At 38.8% G+C, this 23,803-nt stretch overlaps 2 long non-coding RNA genes and 1 pseudogene across 2 annotated transcripts; 1 reads left to right on the forward strand and 2 right to left on the reverse strand.

Moving 5' to 3' along the window:
• Positions 1-5,817: 5,817 nt before the first annotated feature.
• LOC146718694 (uncharacterized) lies at positions 5,818-12,806 on the reverse strand. The gene is made up of 3 exons (XR_014920143.1): positions 12,424-12,806; positions 12,185-12,345; positions 5,818-8,954 (listed from the first exon to the last, which is right to left on the reverse strand). It is a non-coding gene; the product is annotated as an uncharacterized LOC146718694 (long non-coding RNA).
• Positions 12,807-19,774: 6,968 nt separating this feature from the next.
• LOC146718695 (uncharacterized) lies at positions 19,775-20,481 on the reverse strand (annotated as a pseudogene).
• Positions 20,482-21,929: 1,448 nt separating this feature from the next.
• Positions 21,930-22,660, forward strand: LOC146718696 (uncharacterized). The gene is made up of 3 exons (XR_014918788.1): positions 21,930-22,062; positions 22,210-22,443; positions 22,552-22,660. It is a non-coding gene; the product is annotated as an uncharacterized LOC146718696 (long non-coding RNA).
• Positions 22,661-23,803: the final 1,143 nt, after the last annotated feature.

Below are 23,803 nucleotides of genomic sequence, written 5' to 3' on the forward strand. Positions count from 1 at the left end.
GCATCCAAGAATAACATGCAGCTTATCTCAGAACTGTCGGTGAAAATTATTCTTGGAGCTAGGTTTAATTGAGCTGCATTTTAAAGAGGTGCAATTTCACAATTTGTGTATATTTTCTAAGTTCACTATTTTGTCATGTGTTGAGGAAAAACACAGATTTAAAAATTACATGGTCTAATATTTACATTTAGCATAACTGCAACATGCTTTTTTTCGTTTTTTTTAATGACTCGAAAGGACTTGAAATTCAAAGTTTCAGACTTGTGACTTGACTCGGACTTTTACACCAGTGACTTGAGACTCGACTCTGACTTGCCTGACATTACTTGAGACTTGACTTGAGACTTGAGGATAAAGACTTGAGACTTACTTGAGACTTGCAAAACAATGACTTGGTCCCACCTCTGATAACCACACTTCTTTAATTTAGCTTTAACAGGTTATTTATATGTTGTTAAAGAGAAATAGGCATTTTTGCATTTTGCAGCTCTGTTTCCAGCTTATTACGCAGAAACTACAACAGGTAAGTGAGTGGTAATAACTTAGAAATTACCACATTATTACGTTTTTGTTTCCTCCTTGTTACCCTACTTTTACCCCTTTATTACTGAGCTGTATTAGAAAGTGCTACCATAATCTTTAACTATGAAACTCATTACGAACAATAATTCTCATTAGTAATCATTAAGTACTAAATAGCAACACAATAGCCTTGTTTACCTGAAATCATTCAGGTAAGTGGAAATAATAAGAAACTCAATACTATGCACTGCAACCTTATCATTGTTACTACATTCTGGCCTACCAAGCTAACTGGCTATTACATCCAAGATTTTTACAACATGCCATTCGGGCTATTGGAAGGATGATTGTTATCCAGGATGAACAGTTTTAAAAAATGACAAATAAATATCTCTGCAATTGTGAACTGTGATTTTGGAGCTGCTTTTCTACTGGTTTGACATGTCTTGATGTCATCTGTTGTGATCTTTCTCCCTATCAGTTTAGCTAACAGATTAAGTGTAATCACGTAATGCAATGTAATGATCATTACTGTTGTGCTTTTGTCTGTAAAAACTGTCTTTACTTCTGTTAAATCTGATTTCTTGTTTTGTTTTGTTTTTCTAAATGCTGCAGGGCTCTAAGCTTCGGTCTTTGTCCTAAGTTGCCCACCCATAATTTTTAGCTGGCTGCTCAAACACAGCAAGCAAGATCTGTCCCCTATTAAATCTCTGCTGCACATGCTAACTCCTGGCATCTCTGTCTGACTTACCTTGGTGGGGACTGTTCAGTTTTAATCAAAATAAACACAATGGCAAATCTTACAGCTGCTCAAGAGCTTCAAGTTGTTGGCAGCAAACAGTGCCACACCTATAGAGAAGAAAAGAGCTTGTTTTATGTACTTCTCTTCTGAAGGCATAGTTACCTCCTCTTTTATCAAGCTTAACACAGCTTTTCATGGGTGTGATTGGTGTATCGGTTACAGGAAAACTTGAAGACATCTAGATGAGTCCTTGTCCTCTCCATATAAGAGAATGGATTCTGCTCTAGGCAAATATTATAAGATCTTCTCAGCAGAACAATTGTGAAGTATCCCTCCACCTTATCACCTAATGGGAAAGTTTGGTTTCACAAACAAAAAGATGGGATTGTGTTGCAGTATAACACACATATCATGCACTATACAGTGAGAGACTGAAATAGGATCAAAACAGCAAGAAGAAGAAACGGCAAGTTCCTCATTGTTTTGAACCCTTTAACACAAAAAACCCCACTGAAATAAAATGTTGTCTGTAAAAAAGAAATTGAAGGTTTTGAAATATATAAAGGTAAAATCCTATACCTTTATATATCGTGGCTCCAGAGTTGGCAGTTCGTCTTGTAATCGGAAGGTTGCCGGTTCGAGCCCCGGCTCGGACAGTCTCGGTAGTTGTGTCCTTGGGCAAGACACTTCACCTACTGCCTACTGGCCCAATGGCGCGATATGGCAGCCTCGCTTCTGTCAGTCTGCCCCAGGGCAGCTGTGGCTACAACTGTAGCTTGCCTCCACCAGTGTGTGAATGTGAGAGTGAACGAATAGTGGAATTGTAAAGCGCTTTGAGGGTCTCAAAAAGCGCTATATAAATGCAATCCATTATTATTATTATTATTATTATTATTATTATTATTATTATTATTATTATATGTGCATTAATAATTACATTACACAAGATTAAGTGCAGGGAATGCAGTGAACAATGTCCACTTTCATGAAATATAAGACAATGACAAGTGTTCCAATTCATTGAAGGACTTGTGAGGGACCAAACAGTTGAACGTTATAAAGTTTCGGGTGCAACTTTTAGAATGTGGATTTTATTAATAATAATAATGGATTGCATTTATATAGCGCTTTTCGGGGCCCTCAAAGTGCTTTACAATTCCACTATTCATTCACTCTCACATTCACACACTGGTGAAGGAAAGCTACAGTTGTAGCCACAGCTGCCCTGGGGCAGACTGACAGAAGCGATACTAAACCCCCAAAAAGAAAAAAAAATTATATTGAAAATATGTAACCAGTCGACTAGATGATGATATGTACACTTGTGCTTATGGGTCACCATATAAGAGGTGGAAGGTGCTGACTCTCACTGGTTGAAATAGTTTACAAAGAGTGAGCTGTACCAAACAATGTGACTTTGCTTTTAAGGTAAAAATTTTGCTTCAGTGCTGCAGCCAAAAATGTTTCTTGAAGGTTTTTTTTAATTTTTATTTTATGCACACTACCTTAGTAAAATGTAAAATAGCAGGCAGAAGAGAAAGCATTCATGCTGTGATTATTTGTGCTCAGATGGCCACAGATGGTTTTACCCATGGTTTGATTAGCATTTAGAAGCAACTTTCAACAGAGCCCACTCTTTCATTAGAAGGGAGGGTTAACCCAACCTCTCAGACATGTTGCATATCTTAGAGGGTGGGAGCCTCTTGTCTATTATTGCTGGGTATAACAACACATGCTAAGCCTTTCCTCACAATCGTGGAACCCAGCTGTGCTTAGATGAACTAGTGGAAACTATGCAGCTAGAAGTAGTTCATTAATAGGACAACGAGGTGTAGATTAAAACTAATTCAATGTGCTGGCAGTGTAACCAATTTGGTCTCTTCTAGTTTTGGTGTAAGTAGTTTAAACATACATGCATGTCCTAATATAAACATTTATACACACCTCTGACCAACCTCTCTCCAACTAGTTTTTTCCCCCTTGTTCAGGGGTACCTCAGGGTAGCCGTTCAGTGGATTCGAACAACCAACCTTCTGATCATGGGGCAACCACTATACCTACCCCGAACTCACTGGGGGAATAACTCAGACCAGACACCGCTTGGTGATATCAGCCTCAGATCATTTTTACTCAAGCACACTGACTGTTCTAAATCTCTGAAGGTTCAAGTCCAAATATGTTTGATGTTGTTTTCCTTAGTCATCATTACTGTCTGTTCAAGTCACAATGGAGAAAAGGATTGACTTGCCTTTAAAATTTACAAATTTTCTTAAAAGAAAAACAACTTGTATTTGGGCTGTCTGGAAAGACGTTTTCATAGTGTCTACTAATCATGATACCATGTGAAGGGAACCTCCATTAACTCTCCTTCTCATGTACACACAGGTAATGCCATCACTCTTTCATGTAACTTCCCAACATACCTTTATTTTCTTTGTTTTTGGTCTCACATTTTCTCCCTTTTCCTCTTTAGCTGGCCTCAACGTCAAGCTCCTAGGTCCATAATGGCAAATGGTTTTAGCACCTGTATTTAAAATATCTTTGTTCTTATCACTCAAAGAAGCCAAGTTGGTTTAATCATGCAAATTTTAATTAAGAGAAAAATCTTTTTTAGGCATGCCCAAAATTGGGCAACACCTCCAGGGAGCAATTTAGGCACCTATGCAGCACCTTCTATTTAATGAATAGTGCAAGAGCCATAACTTTGATGTCAATGGTCACTGTAGCATAAAATGTATAAAATGTATGTACATGTATACAATCACTTGTTAAATCTGACAACAACTGCTTATAAAGTTTGTTTGTGACTTTGTTTAAAAAGCATTTTTACTACCCACAGGTTATATTCCTACTTGGCATGCACAAAGCCACATGACATTATAACTTCTCAGTCCTGAGCACCGTTGTTTCAGACCAGGGCTGGACTGGTCAGACACAATGGCACTTTCAAGCTCCAAGTTTTCACGACTTCATCCACAGTTAACTTTTTCTGCAAGTTGCCTGAGGGCACAGTGAATGTAGGGGCTGATCACAGAAAGAGATTTGACTGGGCACTCCAATGTCAGTAATGAGAATGAACAAATAAGCTGCCGCCCGTTCTTGTACAGCTGGTGCACAGCTCCATCGGCCGAAAAGTGCGGCAACCTACTGGGAAAATGCACAATATGCCAGATTACTAGTCCAGCCCTGTCTCTGTCTCGTCAGATCAGAGGGCAGAACAAATGAGTGAATCTGGATATCCCATCCAATCAGACAACTGATATTTTGAGAAATGTCGAATTAAAAAAAAACAGAAAAAACCCCACACACATTGTACATATTTCAAGATTGAGCCTCTATAGAGAAAAAAAGTCACATGATGACTTAAAGTATAAATTTAAAAAAAAAGAAGAAAGGGAGCTTCAGTGTGAATAAAATTTCAAAGTGTCTTCTTCATCTCTGTTCCTAACACAACTCTTTCCCAGGTGAGTTTTATGTTGGACACTTTCCAAATATAGAGAAGTCAGACTTGCAGACCTAATTACAGCCTAGGAGCAACAGAGCTACATTTTGGCTTTCCCCATTTTTGGTCACTCAGCAAAAAAACTGCAGAGATGGTGCTGATCAAAGACGCATCATCAACAATCTCATGTCCAGACTCTGAAGTAAGGATTCTGCTAGCACTCTGCTCTCACTCAGCAGTTTAAACACAGATGTGGAAAGAGCAATTTTCTTAATTTTTTTTTCAATGGATTTTGTATTTTATTTTTTGTTTGACTATAGAAATAAAAGGAATTAGAAATGTACTCATCAGAGGAAGAAAATAATATGACTTAGAAATAAAGTTTCATCCATGAAAGCCAAAGAAATGCATAGAGACCACTAGCCATTCAGAAAAAATAAAACATCCACTCAAATGAGGAATTTGTGCTGGATCAATATGTGAAGGCAGGAGAGCCCTCTTAACACTCAAGTGCAAACCTCCATAATACGATAAAAGGTGGGGCCTATTTTGAGGTGAAAAAGGGGTGTTGCCATGGAAATCAGTCATCCAGGACCAGTCATGGGAAAGCCAGTCTATAAGTTCAAATTTTATTTGCCACATGCAGGTTGCCCTGCAGTGAAATAAACCCGCCCCCCGACCTTACACACACAACACAGACATCACATGGGGATACAAGTCAGAGAACGGTTGCATTACAGAAAAACCACTGAAATGTACACTACAATGGGAAAAGTACAAGAGGAAAAAAAGAGACCTCTACTCATGCTGAGCTACAGGAGGACAGCATGAGAACAGGAAACAAAAAAACTCCTCTGCACAGAAAGCACATAAATGTCCACAGTACAACATTATAGAGCACGTGACCAGCAACAAGGTTGGGTAGGGGATAAGGAGTAATCCCAGGCAACACAGCAGCCATCCTGCCACTGCGCCGACTCTCCAGCGCGGGCCCAGACCCGCCTCGTGTTCCCAAAGGAAAGGCAAAAACGAAACTTCAGTAACAAAAACTTTTACATTCACTTTGCCTTCATGGTTTCTTTATGATAGTGGGGTTTTTGTCTCACACCAGAATGTTACATTTGTATGAGATTCCAAAGGATTTCAGCTTTCATCAAGAGTATTTTGGAAGTAAAACCATATGGAGGGTGACTAATGTCTGTGGGTTCACTGACATTTTACTCACATTACTGACACATTTACTGACATTATACTGTTACTAAAAATCTAGTGGTATTCATATTAGTGCTGGAAGGAAGTGCATCAACTTTGGTGGGGACAATAAAGGCTGTAATATCACAGCAGAGCAACGCAAAAAGCGAAATGCTAACATTCACAGACCGCATAAAGGAAATCATAGCAGGGTTGGTTTTTTTGGGGTTTTTTTTTTCCTTTTTAAATTGCTTGTGTCTTTGTTTTTGTTTTTTTTAAATTGTTAAACTTTGGGTTGGATAAACCAAGAAATAAACCATGTGACTTCATTTTTTGATTAACTGATGAAAAATTGTGGCCCTGATTTGTTATGGGACAGAAAAAACGATGAAATGGTAAGTGGACAGAATGATCAGTTAGCACAGATACAAAGTAACTGTCAGTATGCAGTAAGACACATTTTAGGTTGGCTTTTGAGATGTCAGTGAACATCTTTCACTCATCATACTCACGACCCATTGAACCCCAGAGACCGTCAACATCAACACAACATTAACCCCTTAAACGTATTACTGTTGTTGTGTCCTGAAATCCACACTTCTAGGTATAAGTTAACATGTAGCGCTTGTGCCGATTTGTGCAGTTGTCTTATGGGCCATTATGCTCACTGTGTCGTAGGTGTCGCTTGGCAATTTTGATGTCACATCATGTGTTGCGCATGTCTTTGGTACACTTCAGCCGGTCATGCACATCTTCGTTTTTGTAACCTTGAACCGTGGACGCTGTAAGTCGGTTGAACATACGAGTGTATGATAGTGTCGGTTTTTATCGCCATTTTAATTATATTCCAGTACAGAAGCTCAGAGACATACAGACATATAAAGGGAGATGTTGGAACAGTTTGAAAACTTGAAAGTTTGAGGAGAACAACACTGCAAAAGAACTTTGCAGAAGAATACTAAAAAAGTCTTGGCCCCCAGGTTTGACTTTTTATTCTCCTATGTAAGAGCTTATGTCACAATATTTTCTAAGTGGTGACACTTGTTGTTCAGGAGAATACTACAGTAGCTTCCTGTGCCTTAACAGCGGGTATAAATGCAAGCGACTGTAAGGCGAGGTTGTGGAGGCAAGCGAAGTGACCATTGCGGCAGACATACTGGGGCCTTTCCCCTGGGAGCTGTGTGGTCATCTGCAACCTTTTATGACCTTTTCAGGTTTAGGCAACACAGGAACAGAAGATGACTGAGGCTCTCCTGGGAGCTGCATTGCCAGTCTCCCTCTGGAATTCCTCTTTTCCCTGGGGAGTTTGGAGGGGGGAAAGCCGGGGTATGTCTAATCTGGTGAAGTGACCTGAACAGCCACTTCCAGTCCTGGCAACAAAGACTTTCAGACACCCAGCCCTGCCAGCTTTTCTAACCTTAACCACTTTTCTCTATTACCTAACTCCATATATTTTTTGAAAACAATGGACTGACCTGTGTGGCTCCCAGGAGAGCCACACAATTGCCTAAATCTAACCAGGGAATTTTTAAAGGGTTACGAATAGGCATGCTGGACTCCAACTAAAAGTACTTTTGAGCTTGCTCCAACACATCAACAGTCAGACATTTTGTTAGATACTTTCTATACCAATGAGTGACACACAGTTGGGGGTCTCTAACAGTGAAATGTACTGCCCTGTGCGTTAGCGCATCAGTGACCCTCTGCAACAAATAGTGATCAATGGATCCGATTGCAAACCTAATCTTAATAGCCTTTTTTTGTAATTTATGTTAGGGTGAGGTTAACTGCCATTATGCAGAACACATTTTAGCCTGGCTTTTGAGCTGTTAATGAACAGCCTACACTTATCTGCATCATACTTACAACCCATTGCAGCCAAAAGACCTTCAACATCAACACAACAGATAAAGTGATCGTCCATTTCAAAGAATGGAATAAGATCCTTCTCACGATGCTTATAAAAAGGAAATTTGGTTCCTGGATCCAGGAGGTTAATCTCACTGTGCCTAGACTCAAGTAGCTCAGTTATTCAGCTCTGGGTGTGTGAATAACAGGGAAACAAATTAGCTACTAGAAGATTGATCTTCAAAGTTCTTATCACTAGAATGTTGTGCATCTGGAGACAACACACCATTACACTCTTCTCTGTCATTAAACAAGCCAGTACAAATGGAAGGTTTCATATGTTCATGTGTTTAGTTTTGTTACGATATCCAGAAAGATTGACTAGATAGAAGTAGCAGTCATCAAAGTGATTCTGTGGCTCCATCCATACTACTGAAAAATCAAAACCCAAGCTTTTTTTTCTTCATGTTAGTCGACGCTCTGAGGTTTTGGACACACACCCGCCAGAATGAATGAGGTGTCCATGGCTTGTCTCAGTCACCCAATTTCATACCAAAATAAGCAAAGCAAATTCTTTGTCTAATCAAGCAAGCTTGCATTTGGAAATTATCTTCCTGATAGTCTCACAGATACTGATACCTGTCACCTGACGCTGTTACCTGGTAAAGATGATAAAAGCTTGTGGAAATAATAAATATCCAAATGCAGTTTACTGTAAAAAGAAATACTGCAAAGAACTTATGTGGGTAAAATCACTTAGTCATGAGACTGTTTTGACTGGTTTTTGAACAGATAACTATGTGATTCACTGGCTGTTACTGAACATTGAAAGTATTTTAACCATAACAAAGTGTAGTCATCTCTAATCCTTCTGAGCTGAATCTCACCGTGAAATCCAAACATCGCAACCCCCATGCCAGCCACCAAATAACACTGAAGTGGTCCATGGTTGAGTCTTTTTAAGGACTTACAGAGAAACAATGTGCACTATTGCTTCTGCATGTTTTGAATGTTATGCAACTCAAGCCACTGAATTAGATTTTCACCCTGACTTATAAACCTATAAAGAAACAAGGCTTTATTTTGAAGGGTGTTGTGCCGTGTTGCAGTCAACAGCCAACTTTGACACACTGTGTTGTTGCCTCGTCTCTTGTTTCACATTGTAGGGCAACACTGTTTCTTCTTCCTCCTCTTCTTCAGTGAGAAAATCTAAAAAAAGATGAGATGCTCCTTGTCAAACATAAATTTAAAAAAAAATAATAATAATACAGCTGTGCAAATGTTCTTAAGGGACTCGGCTCTTCATTTGATTTAGGATTGCTGCTTTTAAAATGAGCCGCTCTTTTCTCATTTTATTCCACATATGTCACCATATACGGTGCCCTGACACTCTACCCTGAAAAAGAGCAGATGGTTGGAGTTAAATAAAGTATAATGTTCCATGTTCACATCACTCTGTCTCAATTATATTAAATTAGAAGCCACCAGAGCTTATCCTCACCGAGCTGTTAAAAATAAGAGCTACCCATAATCCAGTTACATGTGCAATACACTTGTGAATCTGTCGCTTGTGTTGAAAATAGAGTTATTTTGATTTGGCTCTTCTTGAGATTTTTCAAGTAGGAGTTGTCATTTCATTTTGTACAGCTGTGCTGCTTGAGCTATACGACCACCTCCAATTTGTTTCAAAAATCTTGTCAGACGTTCCTAGGATAACTGCTTGTTTTTGTTGTTTGATAAAATCCAAGCAGGTTGTCTTGTCTAAAATCTGCTGCCTTTTTTAGACTGAGTAACATTAAAATGTTGCCTGGAAGTGGTTGCCATAACGCAAAATGTTTTTTCCCCCAGCTAAACAAGAGCATCTGCCAAATCAATTCAATCTAGTGAAATGTAACACTTCGAGAATATCACATTTGCTTAATTTGACCATACAAATCTGGTGGCGTCTAAGGGCCACTAATAAAAGGGACGGGGTGTGAACTCAGTGACTGAAGTGACGCTGTTGCTGGAGACAATAACCATTTGAGGATTTATAGCATGTGATCCTATTACAATGGCACTGGTATTGTTGTTAAGACGTTAGTTAACATCTTTGAGAATGCACAAACCTTCCTAGATTGAGTAACGGCGAGGTATTCTTGTATCTAGGAGCTACTGTAACACTCATGCTGTTGGTATTAATTTCAGACTTGGGTTGAGCTTTTGATGAAAGTTATATTCATAAAGTTTGGCTTGGCCACAAAGAACAAAAACCACAGGTTCTTGCGACAGACAAAGTAAATGATAGTGAGGAAGAGATTAACAACCTTTGTCCTTGTTTATCTGTGAAATTCAAGTACAACATTCAAAAGAAAATCGCTTATATCAATAGAACTATTGAAAGTTGGCTGCAGCTCAGGAGGTTGGTCGTTATATCCCTGCCTGCCCCAGTCTGTCTTTTGGGCAAGGTCCCAATGTGTTAACTGAAGTGTAAATGAGACATGTTGCATAAAGTGATGTATAAGAACCAGTCCATTTTACCATATATTATTTCATTTGAAATCATGAGTATCTCTGGATCCTAATACAAATCAAACATCTAACAGTCTATTCAGTAAAGATTAGCCAGGAAGCTAATAACTTTGAGTACTTAATAATTTATCACAACTTATAATGGTGTATGGGAAATTAACATTACAGGTCAATCAGTTTCCCCACTTGTTAAACTGTGAAGATTTTTTAATCTTTTTGCTGTGCACTACTGCCAGCATGTGGTGAGAAGAGGCGATAGACTCTCTGCTAAAGAAATACACTAAATGGACAAAAGTACTGGGCCACTAATACTTTATACCTACAGGAGTGCAACTCTGAATCCATAGGTAGTAATATGGTCCTGGGCCTACTTTTACGGCTTCCACTTTTCTGAGGAAGCTTTCAGCAAGATTTTGGTCTGTGTCTGTGATTTTGTCTATTCATCCAGGAGAGCATTTTGAGGTGCCTTGTAATCTCTGCTCCAATTCATCCCAACGGTGTTTGATGAGGTTGAGGTCAGGGCTCTGCACAGACCAGTCGGTTTCTTTCACACTAAACTCACCCACCCATGCCTTTATGGACTTTCCTTTGTATACTGAGGCACAGTCGTGCTGGTCTTTTAGTAAACATACACATTAGCTCATTCGGATCCTTGTATTTTGTTTTGTGAGTTAGAATAGCTATTGACAAGTTGTATCCACACAGTGTTTCCCAGATAGTACAGAATCCTATCAAGATCAAGCCTACAGATGTTGTTTCACATCATCTTATCGATGGGAAGTTTGTCTTCAATGAGCAAAGATGACTGAGTATATCTGGTAGCTCTAATGTCACACTACAAACTCACACCTACATATAAAACTCTCCAGAACCCTACAAGAAACAATTTTGTGTAGATACATACATCATTTTTATCTGTTTAGCCTCCTTCTGTTTTGACTTATCTTCCTAAAAAACTGCTGGGGTTTATTTTATGAACTCTTTTATGAACAGAATGCCACAGGCAAGGTATGCATCTTACCAAAATCCTTATTATTGCACATATCTACAACATAATAGACTGCCCCAACTACATGATCGGCTCTTCCTGTGCATACATTCTGTAGACAAATCTGCTTTGTTGAATTTCTGAAAATAGAATGGAGCAGTGGCTGAAAACGGTGCTGTAGTTCATCTTTATTGCTGATAGTTCATTGGTTATCTGTCCTTGTTCCCCTCTGCTTTAAGTGCTCCAAATGAAAGAAAAGATCAATACAAAGTGCTACAAGTTAAAAATAAAACATGGGCCATTCATCACACCGAGAAGCTACTGGTTGTGTTTTATGAATCACTGGAGCAAAGAGGTGGAGAACATTGTATCTTTCATTGTCTCTACTCTCAATAGTCAGGTGAGTAAAAACGGCTCTTTTCAGCTGATAATTACCAGGCTGTTATAGGAAATTCTCTCTCTGCTTGCAGTTCCTGTGGTTATACTTTATACTGCGTTATTTTATTAGACACAGAAAGACTTATGTTATTTATTATATATTTCTATATACATATGAGTAGGGATGGGTATTGATAAGATTTTCACGATTCCGATTCCATTTTCGATTCGATTCTTTATCGATTCTCTTATCGATTCTTTTTAAAAAAGGAGAACACCAAGTTCGATTAGCTTAGAACTTTGTTTTATATCTTCTCTTTGAACAAGATAGAAATTTACAAGTAACATGGCCTTACAAACCCAGCAGTGAGATCTTAAGAGATCCAGCCTACGGCTCTTCAATGGGGTGTCACAGGGTCCCCAGGAAAAAAAATTGTAAATGTAAAATAATAAAATAAATATTCTTCTGTAGCAATAACAAAGTATAACATAAATTATTCTGTAGCAATTACACAAGAATATCCAGTAATGTCCCTGCCTACAATTAAACACATTCACTTACCGAAAATCGGGGGCATCTGCTGTGGCAGCCTTTTACCACAAACTTAGTCTCTGCTCGGTGACATTCGTCTATCCGGCCTGAAAGGAGACGCTAACGGTAGACTGCAGCGAGAACTGCCAGCATCTGAGCCAGACAGACTCTGTCTCTCTCATCATGGTCACCTAAATGCACAGTAATGGCAGGTTTTGTAATAAGACAGATCGCGCTAACATAATATGCACTGTTAGTTGATTATTTACCTGCCGCATTAAAGGAAGAGGACGTGCAAACGTTACCGCTGCTGCTGGGTTGAGATTCATGAGTCTGGAGCGGAATTAAAAACACGACATTCATTTAAGGTCATCGCGTGTTTTGTGAGCAAATGCTTTTGCATATTTGCAGTGTTTCCTCCCTTAAATGAAGTATCTACTTTGCAAGTACTGCAAGTTGCCCTGTTGTCATCCGTTCTCATAAAGTATAACCAAACTTTTGAGCGTTTGAGCCGCTTTCGCGCCGTGTTTCCTGCCAGGTAAATGACGCTCCGCAACGTGGTGACGTCATTCGGGGCGACTGGAATCGATAAGGGAATCGTTTGCAAAAATGGCAAACAATTCCAAGGAATTGAAACAGTGGGAACCGGTTCTCAACAAGAACCGGTTTTCGATACCCATCCCTACATATGAGCCACTTTATTAGGGTCACCGCATCAGAATAAGAGTTATCTAAGTGACTACTTCAGAAATGGCTCATCTTCTGGGATTTTCCGACACAACCATTTCTAGGATTTACAAATACTTGCCCAAAAAAAGAGAAAAAAAAAATCCAGTGAGCAGCAGTTCTCTGATGGTAAACGTCATTGATACCAACAATCAAATGGCCAGCCTGCTTCAAGCTAACAGGAAAGCAACAGTAAATAATAGTCAAATAATCACTCATTAGGTAGGATTTGCAGAAGAGCGTCTATTAATGAGCCACGTGATCATTCAGAGACGCTCTAAGGCTTTATCAGATGGAAGAAAACCAACATCTGTTAGCAGGTGATTTTGACAGCTGCTCATCTGCTGAAGCTGATATCTAAGAATTTGGTCTACACTGACAACATTTGAAAGTGATATTTTCTTTTCTGCTACTCATGACTTTATTTCAACAAATCACATCAATATCAGGAGACATGCGTCTGTCTTAAAAGGAACCCCGGCTATTAAGACATGTTTGCGCTAAAATATGTACTGTGCTTTCAATAATATATATGTGTGGTATTAAAATACGCCAAATGTTTTCCTTTTAAGCACATTTTATATAAAACCGATTTACCATTAGGTCGCCATTGTTATTTACTTTTAAATGCACTCTGGGTAGTGACGTCATACGGTTGCGCCGCATGGAGTTCACAGTTAGCAGCGCACTGGAAATGGCTTCTGTTCAACTTTTCCAGTTTGAACCAGAGCAAACCGAGAGAGAGGATGAAAATAGTCAACCAGTACTTAGTTTACATGAAGATGAAAACAATCCGTCACACGAGGACATGAGAATGAGGGAAAACTACTGGTGTCTATGCGGCTACTGGTTGCCAATGGCATGAGAGCGTTTGTTGTTCTAATTTGCTATGACCTCAGAGCGCGTCGCAAATAAAACTAATAGGCTATAAAGAGTAATATGAACTTATTTAGAACTTACCTGAATGAAAATGTACGGAGCACACCAACAGATATCTGGGGATGGTAGAAAACTGGATATCAGCTCGTCTCACAGCTGCTATCCAATCTAGACGCCTTCTTTTGGTAACATCCGATACATGAGCTCGCTCACGTTGCTTCCAGGAGGGGAACGAATAAAAAGAGAGCCCATTTTCCAGCTTATTCCCTTCCCGGTTGTGCTATCTAACATTACAACCGTTGGTGGGGGCCGAGCAAGATGGCGACGTGAAGAGGAGTGTTTTTTCGAGCTCTCAGCACTAGGGGCGGGTTTTTATAATCGATTCATCGATTAAAATCGATTCTGGCTTGGATAACGTAAAATCGATTCATTAAAATCCTGAATCGATTTTTTAATATAAATTTATTTTGTCCAAAATGCCAGAATCTCTGGTGACATCTCACAAAATTTCAAGAACCACCAAACAGTTAAGACAGTAAATGAGAGCAGGAACACGGATTCTGCACATAGACTTAAACACACAGCGCAACCCGCGGATCAGAATCAGTTAGATGTCGCCTTTCTCACAGTCGGGGCTGAAAGCCGACAGCTCGCTGATTCTGATCTGTCGGCGGGTCCGCGTTTTGTGTTCACGCCCTTTATGCGCCGATTCTAAAGCTGTTAGTTTGATCTCTCTCCAAACAATATTGACCAAACCAGCAGCAAAAGAAGATCCAAACGCTTCACATAAAATCGTCATGAATTTACTCTGACTTTTACTGTTTTGCTTCCACCGCGATGCACAGCTCTCTCTCTCTCTCTCTCTCTCCCCCTCTCTCTCTCTCTCTGTACTTCAAGAACAGTTTCCCTTTCGTCATTATTCGCTTGCTTGTTACGCACAAGTCTACTGTTGTTTACAGCGCTGTCGGCCGCTGTTTTTTTCCCTTTTACATTCTTCCGAAAAGAAAACCTCATTTCTGCTGTTCAATACTGAACAAATTTAAACTTTTTAAAATTATTCAAAATGCAAAACGTTTACCGTGTCTCTAATAAAACTGCTGTAACTTCAGAGGTGATGTTCATATGTTGATTAATGGTTTTCTTTCGTTTTTGATGTACTGCAGAATATTTTTATAAATCCCAGGCCAGGAAAATCACCTTCATGTTTTTCTGTGTTTTATCTTCAGCTACTTTGACACAAAGGTATCTGCTGTGATGCTTACACCTGTGATAAAGTCTTGCGAGTGTCAGCTTCCTTTTTATTGATACAAAAATATGTAAATGTACTGATCTGAATTATAATATTTCTGACTGTCAAAATTTCCCAGATTTAAATCGAATTGAATTAAATCGAATCGTGGATCGAATCGATTCGGGACCTTGTGAATCGGAATTGAATCGATTCTAGAAATCAGTGACGATACCCAGCCCTACTCAGCACTAGAAAGATATAAAGCATTTTTACAACACCTATTTGACGTCTTTCTAACTTTCAACACTTTTTTGAAGATCAGCGCACTAAACCTGCTAAATCTGAAACCAAATTCTATAACAACAACATGTCGAAATCTGCTCAGAAAAGGCTGAGTAACTCGGACAAACCACATGCAACTAGCATGCTAGCTAGCGACCATAGCTACATGAAAGAAATGGAGTGTCAGCAGATGGTTGAAGAAGAATTTCCACCTCTACCAGTTACGCCTTCCAAGCCTCCAGTGGCTAAAAAACCAACACTCTGATGGCGACTCCCTGAAAGCTGATGCGGTCAACACTTTGATTAATCTGATCAACACCAGAAGTGACGCCATTGAAGAAACGGTAGGAACAGTTCGTACAGATTTAAAGGACATAAGTGATAAGATTATGGTCATTGAGAAGAGGGTTGAGAAAAATGAAACGCTTACACAGAAATGTGACGAACGCATCTCTGAAGTTGAACGCTACAACCGCCGTTGGAATCTGAGACTGTATGGGGTACCGGAGTTGGAGAAAGAAGATGTGCGTGCAAAGGCGATTGGGATATGCCAAACGGTTCTGCCTGCGGAAAAGGAAAAGTTTTCAGAGGTCTTAGACATCGCTCATCGAGTGGGGAAACCAAAACAAAATGACCCGAGACCCAGAGGGATCATCATCTGGTTCATCTCAAGGAGAATTCGTGATGCGGTGTGGAAAGCTGCCAAGAACAATACTTTCCTTCAAAATAATCATCTGCGGTTCACTGAAGACCTAACGAGAGAGGAAAAAGAAAACAGACTGAAGCTGTGGCCCATTATAAAGAAAGCACGTGAAGAAGGGAAATCTGCTTACTTTGTTGGAGGTTGCGGCTTTGTAAATGGTGCTGAAATTCACACAAACTCTTCAATATTCCCTGACCCTTAGTTCTTCTCGGGTTTGTTTACAAGGTGTTGATGTGCCTGATATTTATAGATATTAATGTTTGGCTGTCTAAATTGCTCTTTGATGTTAGCAAAAAGCAAACTTACTGTTAAATAAGTAAAACTTTTTTGTTACGCTTTTATTAGGCGTCTAAAGTTTTATTTATACGTATACTCTATACTGTGAACATTTTCATATTCTAGTGCTGATCTCAGTGTTAGGTTAAAAAGTTTAACTTCGATTTACATTTTAATACATATCTTTTCTTTGTCAATTTGTGTTCTTTGTTTTTTGTTTCTATTAATGCTAGGGGTCTTCGTAACAACTTAAAATGTAAAGCCACTTTTCTTTATGCAAAGCAACTTAAATCTGACTTTGTATTTCTATAAGAATCTCACTCTACTATCAATGATGTTAGTTTTTGGCGATCTCAATGGGGAAATTCTATATGGTTATCTCATGGAACTGAGCGACCAGCTGGGGTATCAATCCTAAAAAACAGATATAATGGGGATGTTTTACATACAGAATGTGATTCTGCAGGTCATTACATATGTCAAGTCATAAAATATAATGATTTAGTCTTAATTGTAACTAACATATACGGGTTTAACACGAAGCTAGAAAATGATCATTTATTTTTGGCGATTGAAAAAAAAAAATCTAGCTGGTTAAATAAATTTCCAAATGCAAAATTATTACTAGGTGGAGACTTTAACTGTATTATGGATGCTGAATTAGATAAATTTCCTCCAGGACATTCGAACAGAATTAATACCACATTGAAGGCTGTTATGGTACGCCTGAAACTTACAGACATTTGGAGATTCAAATATCCTCAGTCCAAAATGTTTACTTGGTGCAACAATTCTAACTCGAGACATTCAAGGATAGACTTTTGGTTAGTTTCAGAGAGCTTTGACAGCAATAGCATAGATGGAGGTGCTTGGCCTTCTCCAGCAACAGATCATAAAGCCATATATATTAAAATAAATCTAACTTCTCTATCTAATTCTTCTTTTGTTAAATTTACATACTGGAAACTCAACAGCTCATTATTACAAAAAGACGATGTGAAAAAGGAGCTTAAAGAACTGATCTCAAACTTTTGGTCTATAGCTCAAGAAGATTTAAAGTATGGAAATAATTGGGAATTATTAAAATTTGAAATTGGCAAATATTTAAGGAAGGTTGGCAGCCTTAATGCAAAATCCAAAAGATTAGAGGAAGAAAATATAATCTCTCAAATCACACAGTTATCTAATAAACAAATTGACACTTTAACTGAAGAGGATAAATTGAACCTTGCTAAATTACAAGATAAATTAGATCGTTTATACACAGACAAAGCAAAAGGAGCTTTTATCAGATCAAGATCTAAATGGCTTGAAGAAGGTGAGCGTAATTCCCATTATTTCTTCAGTTTAGAAAAGAAACACTCAAGCATAAATAATATTAGCAAATTAATGATAAATGGGGTTATAACAGAGGATTACAGATTAATCTCTAAATATTGTAGTCATTTCTATAAGGAACTTTATAGCTCTACATTTTCTCAGGAAGCTGCAAATCATCTCTTAGAATCGCTGAATGTTAAATCTATAAGCCAAGAAGATTCTATATTATGTGATCAACCCATCTCATTAGAAGAAGTCAAAGATGCAGTTGGGCTATTGAAAAATAATAAATCTCCAGGTACGGATGGTCTTACTGCTGAATTATATAAAACTTTTTCTGAAGAGTTGTCTCCCTTTCTTCTTGAGGTATTTGCAGAAAGCATAGGAAACCAACAGCTTCCCACTAAGATGAATCAAGGTTTGACTACGCTGATTCCGGACCGATTGATAATTGGAGACCAATTAGCTTGCTAAATAATGATTATAAAGTATTTGCTCTAATTATAGCTAACAGACTTAAGATGGTTCTTGACTCTGTTATTGATGAAACACAATCTGGCTTTATGCCCAAAAGACACATAACTAACAATATCAGATTGGTTTTAGATATTCTGGATTATTCTGACCTCTTAAATTGCAATGGTTTCATATTATTTTTAGACTTCTACAAGGCCTTCGATACGGTGGAGCATGAATTTATATTATAATTATAATTATATTATATTTATATTAGCTCTGCCCACCCGGGGTAAGTCTTCTGACTTATCCCACTTTAATGAACGGTAGCCGCTAAAAGAGTAGTTACTGTCGCTGCCCTTTTTTGTGTGTGTGTGTGTGTGTGTTTAGCGCGCTGGAGCGGAGAACACGAACAGGAAGGCGAGGACGTCGCTGGGTTTCCCCCTTCTGCACCGCTTGCCTGGATTTTTAATTTTTAGTGACTTTTATATTGTGGCGGACGCCACTGGATTTTTAATGTTGTGTTTTATTGATTTCTATTGTGTTGTTCCCTTGCCAGGGTTGTTTTAATTCATTTTACATTTTTAACTGTTTAAATATAATAAATTATATTTTAGACATACAGTTTTTAATTCGTGTGCATTCCCTTGGCTGCTCCACTGCTCTGTCCGTTTTGAGGAAGGTTTCCTCCTTTAATAACACTGTGCAAAAATCACCTTCCCTCCGTTACAAATACATATAATATTGGCCATATTATATTTACATTACCACAGTTAGATGGTTTTAGTCTCATGAACAACATTAGCTAATTGTTATTTACTAGCTAATCTTAAAATGACTGTTCAGTACAGAAATGAAGCCCAACAATCATGTTTTACAGTCCTGTGGTCTCAGCCTCAGATACTCAACTAATCAAAGTGATGTCATGACAAAAATGAATGACCAACAAAACATTTCTCCTTCATTTCTGTCAAACAAAGCTGTATGTAACATTTCTCGCGGTTAGTATCATGGTTGCTAGGCAACCTGAGCAGCACGACGGCGGCTAGACCGTCCCATTTCACAAGCCTCTCACTTCCGCACTTCTCGTACTTATAGTACGCGTAGTGCACGTACTTCAAGCGTGCAGACCCTGAATTGGGACACAGCCATTGATTACAACCGTTTGTTTGGCCTGCTAAAATGGCGCCTCGCCGGCCACGCCCCCTCCCTTGACGTCACGCCGCAGTGCATTGTGGGATCGCAGCGCCATGTCAGTAGGCCAGAAAGCAAAACAAGCACACAGTGTTGGTGTATTAGATTCGGGACTGCCAGAACCATGCTCAAAATCAGCGCAAAAGACAAAGGGCTGTATCGCGACCGATTGTGCCCAGACGCCAAGAGACGGTACTTTGAAAAAAAAAAAAATGCGTGCATCTTTGTGGGCGCCAACCACTGTGACCTCGTTGTGTGGACACAGAGAGACCTTGCTGTGAATCGCGTCTTCCCTGCTGTGGATTTCTGGAAACCGCGCTTAAAGCACGCACAAGACTTCTTTCGTAAAGTGTGCCTTCCTGAACTTGTTGGGAAATACTTCTCGAAACAACGTGCTGCTCTAAATAGCCTGTAATGTTTCATGTTGTGGTTAAAGATTGATGACAGCTGTGTGGTGCGATGTAAATAGTTTGCATTTCATTTTTATGTGATTGCTGTGTACATGTGAATAGATCTATAATAAAGAAAAACAAACAAATATACTATTCTTTTTTGTTTTTTAAAAACAACTTCACACAAAGTACAACTATTTACAATGTATTGTACATCCAAAAAAACAGCTTTAAGAATACTCAACAGGAGCAAGTGTCATTTGGCCCTGGTTTGACAACAACACTGGGGCACATATTAACAAAAACACAGCAAACCTTAACGATCTTATCAAGAAGTGTTGTGCCTTCAGCCTCACATGATAAGAGTAATCGGATTGGCATTGTAGTGTGTAACATTTTGAACTTGTTGCGCAAACCACCTATTACTCGCTCAACATGAATTCTCAGGTGGGCAATTGCTCTCGTTTGTTCAACGTCCCTTGCATCAAGTTGACAGTAGCCTTTTGTGAAAGCTGGAATCTTGACCTCGGCACACATCATTCCTACAGCATCTCTGATGTCAAAGCCTCTGTCAGCCAATACTACGTCCCCTGGTAACAGCTTTTGAAGAATGCCACATCTCTTTGTGATGTGCTTATCTGATGCACGACCCCCCCATCCCCTGGAAATGAAAGAAATAGCTCCATGGGGTGTAATCCTGATGAGGTATTTTATGGTGTGTGTACCCTTGTAATGAGTATGTTTGTGCGCGTGCCTTTAAATTAGATGGTCTTTCTGTTCGAATCTCAAAACAGTCAACAATGATGGCTACTCGTTTTCCAAAAGTTTCAGTAAACTGTGGAGGCATTGTCGCCTGCAGACAGTCGGTTTATTTCTGCTCTGCCCTGTTGACGGCACACACAATCCTTCGTCTGCCCTTCAGCTTCCATGACACTGTCACTCCCATCACCACTGTCCACATTTGCAGCTGGTACGTCAACCTCCACTTGTCCAACACAACTGCTGTCCACTGCCTCCATGACATGGTTATTTTGTTGTTGTTCTTCTGTCAGACCTTCATCGAACATCAAGCCTGTAAGATAAAAATAGTACATAGACATAAGGTTAATGTACACCAATGATCCAATGACAGGTGTGTGATTCATCTTTAAGTTATGTGCGGATTAGTGTTCCATAAGAGCAATTTAGTATGTTTTTAGAGGGGGGGGTGTTAACCTGCAATGAGTGCTCTTTTTCGCTTCTGTTGCATACGCCTTGCGTGCCGGTGTTTTGGGAATTTCTCCTACCCCGTAAACCGTCCTACCCGTTGTTCCTGAGCATGTGCGCGCATGCGCACAACACAAAAAGGGAAGCTAAGCGCATCCGGCTGTGATTTCACGCCACTCCGTTGTCATATTTGCAGGAGAATAGGTAAGTAGTAAGTATTAGTACTTTTTATTGACGTTGATACTTGATTTTTTAAGCCTTTGTGATTGTTTGTCAATATTAAAGTGAAGTCGCTATCTGCTTTCTGCACAAAACTGTCGAATTTGCAGATTTGGTGAAGTCTGCTGTCAAGTTACTGGACACGTGGTATTTGCACAACACTTTTGAGTCCGCAGCTTCGGTGTTTTAAGGCTGTTTCGGTAATGTCGTTATTTAATAAGTTAAATTATTTGCATTGTTAACTGCACATATTGAAGCTCATAAGAAAATGTTTACTGACATTCGTAAATATGGAGAAGTGGGAAGAGATTTACGCGTTCATTTCTGCGGGCTCCTACCCTTCAGGATATGACAAGGCTCAGAGGCAAAACCTCAGAAGATATGCCTCAAAATTCAAACAAAAGGGTCAGTAATTTATTGTTAATACTAACAACTCATATATGTGGTTAAATTAATTTCTAAATATATATTGTTTTACTGCAGATGTAGAACTCTTTGTTGGAACCAGAAGAGTAGTAAAAACCATGGATGATGCCAGGAAGATATTTCATGAGTTTCATTCATCTCCAATTGGAGGACACACTGGCACACACAAAACGCTAAATGCAGTGTGTTCCAGATTTTACTGGTTTGGTATGACAGTTGACATTAAAACATGGGTATGTATTAACTGTTTGTACTGTTGTTAAATAGCGTTTAAAATAAGCAAATTTTTTGATATCAGTTAAAAGAGAAACTGTACACTTGCAAAATAAAAATAAATATGGTTAATTAGTGATATTACAGTAATAACCTGTAGGCCTGGCAGAGATTTGAAGACACGCACACAAACTATTGTTGCTAAATAGTTTGTTCGTTAGAGAATATGTCATTAAGTGTTTTTGTTTTTTGTTTTTTACAAATGAGAATGTTGAACATTTACGTGAACTCCATAAATATTTTTACCTTAAAGATTCAGGAATGGGACCAGTGTCAAAAAGTTGGGAAACCACTGACTGCTGTGCTACCGTTGCAGTGTATTCAGGTAAATATTATGCCCCGTTTACCCATCAAACTATGCTTGTAGCTCATATTCATAAAGGCAGGAGGGTTTGCCAACTAATTTTAACCATCAATGTTAATGTGTACATTATACAAATTGTTATTCAAATTATTAATTTGTCCTTGATAGGTGTCTGAAGTGTGGGAACTTATTGGTATAGATCTTACTGGACCTCTTCCTAAAACTTCAAGCGGCTTCCAGTATATACTTACTGCAACTGACTACTTTTCAAAATGGGTTGAAGCTTTCCCATTAAAAACAAAATCTGCATCTGAGGTAGCCCAGCACTTGTGCTCCATTATATATAGACATGGCTGCCCCAAAAGGATTTTGTCAGATCAAGGCAGAGAGTTTGTGAATGAAGTAAGTGTTAAATAATTTTCAGTTACATTTTTTAACTTTACTTCACTGGGGTCAAAGATTTTTTTCTTGTGTGCTTGTATAAGAAGTATAATTCCTTATCTGTTGAAGCTCAACTCTGATCTTTGCAAGTTATTGCAAATTGAAAGAAGTGTCACAGCAGCATACCATCCACAGACCAATGGTCTAGATGAAAAGACCAATGACAACATAAAAAGGTATGCCTAATTTTTATCTAACAGTTTTTAATAACATTACTTATGTTATTCAAACTTAATTGTTACTTAATAATTTATTAATTTCTTTACTTCTAATTAAACTTTCATTACTGTCTTTACATATTTCTATGCCTGCATTTAGAGCCCTCTGAAAACTGGTGAATGACCAGCAGAATAACTGGGATCTGTATCTAGAGCCCACCCTGTTTTCACTTCGGTCAAAAGTACACACCACAACAAAATTCACACCTTTTTTTCTGATGTATGGAAGAGAGGCAGTATTTCCATCAGAAGTGCCTGCTGAAGTGCCGGTGAGTGTTTGTCAAATTCTTTCTATGTTAGAACTAAGAATTGAAACCATTTAAGAAAAAAACCCAGTAATGTCTTTATGAATATGATATCATCTTGTTTTAATCGCTAATATCTACAAAATTTTAGATTTCCAACATCATTCTGCCAGACGACAAAAGGTACAGTGACTATGTACAGTCTGAAAGTGAAGCACAACATGCAGTTAAAGAAAATGCACAAGAAAACATTGCGAAGTCACAAGACAAGCAAAAGGTTGCATACGCCAAGCGGGCCCTGAAAAAGTGCAAAAATGTTGTGTACAATGTAGGGGATCAAATTCTGCTTCTAAATATGAGGAAACGTGGGCGAAAAGGAGGAAGACTTGAACTGGATTTTTCAGGTCCCTGCACAATTGATGACTTCAGTGGAAAATGTGTTAGACTGAAAAACTTAATTTTCTGAAGATGAAAGGAAAGGAAGAGTCCCGAGTGGATTGGAAAATGGAGACTCTGCCACACAACAAGCAGATGGACTCCTTCAGTTGTGCAGTTTTAGTGTTGAAGGTATTTAATAAGCAATTGTATTTAATGTATTTAACTAGAATTAAGTTAATCAATTGCAATTACTGTAACATATTTTACAGTTTGCCGAACACTACCTTCTGAGTGGAGAGGTTACTAGGGTGCTGTCCACTCCAGAAGCCATTGGGCTGCACCGCACTGAAATTGCTTGCGAACTGCTAGAACATCGAAGTAAGTTGAGTCATGTGCTTTTGTATTGCAATAGCACTTTCAGTTTTGTTTAAAACTGTTAGGTTGAACGTCAGTGTGTTTCTAGGTAATGCTGATGACTAC

Source organism: Copadichromis virginalis, linkage group LG1 (assembly GCF_057382275.1).
Source record: "Copadichromis virginalis isolate Kocher_CV1m ecotype Utaka linkage group LG1, C_Virginalis_male_GT1.1, whole genome shotgun sequence".
In the NCBI taxonomy this organism is placed as follows: Eukaryota; Metazoa; Chordata; class Actinopteri; order Cichliformes; family Cichlidae; genus Copadichromis; species Copadichromis virginalis.